Below are 371 nucleotides of genomic sequence, written 5' to 3'. Positions count from 1 at the left end.
TTAGCAGGAAGTGGAAGGCATCAAATTCATTACCCCACTACCTCCAAATATGCCATGGATCATATATGGGACACTAAAAGACGAAACTAGGTTTGGAATGGCCAAGGATCAGAAATGTCACTTTTGTCCTGGGCAGAGTGACTGAAAGGAGGCTGTACCTAACAGGGCTTGATGAAAAGAGAAAGACTTATGCCATTGTCAGATTCACCCCTTTGAGTGTCTTACTCTTTTGCAGTAGTGTTTTTTGTGCGAGAGCTCGTATTGGAGGGGGATAAGTCACATAACTGGCCCAAAGAAGAGGTAGGACTTTGAGTAAGGAAGGACTGGTTCTCGTAGGACAGGAACGTCAAATATCGGCATTCTGTGACTTT

This window comes from Penaeus monodon, chromosome 29 (assembly GCF_015228065.2).
Source record: "Penaeus monodon isolate SGIC_2016 chromosome 29, NSTDA_Pmon_1, whole genome shotgun sequence".
NCBI lineage: Eukaryota > Metazoa > Arthropoda > Malacostraca > Decapoda > Penaeidae > Penaeus > Penaeus monodon.
The sequence above is the reverse complement of the archived record's forward strand: the minus strand, read 5'-3'. Positions refer to the sequence as shown.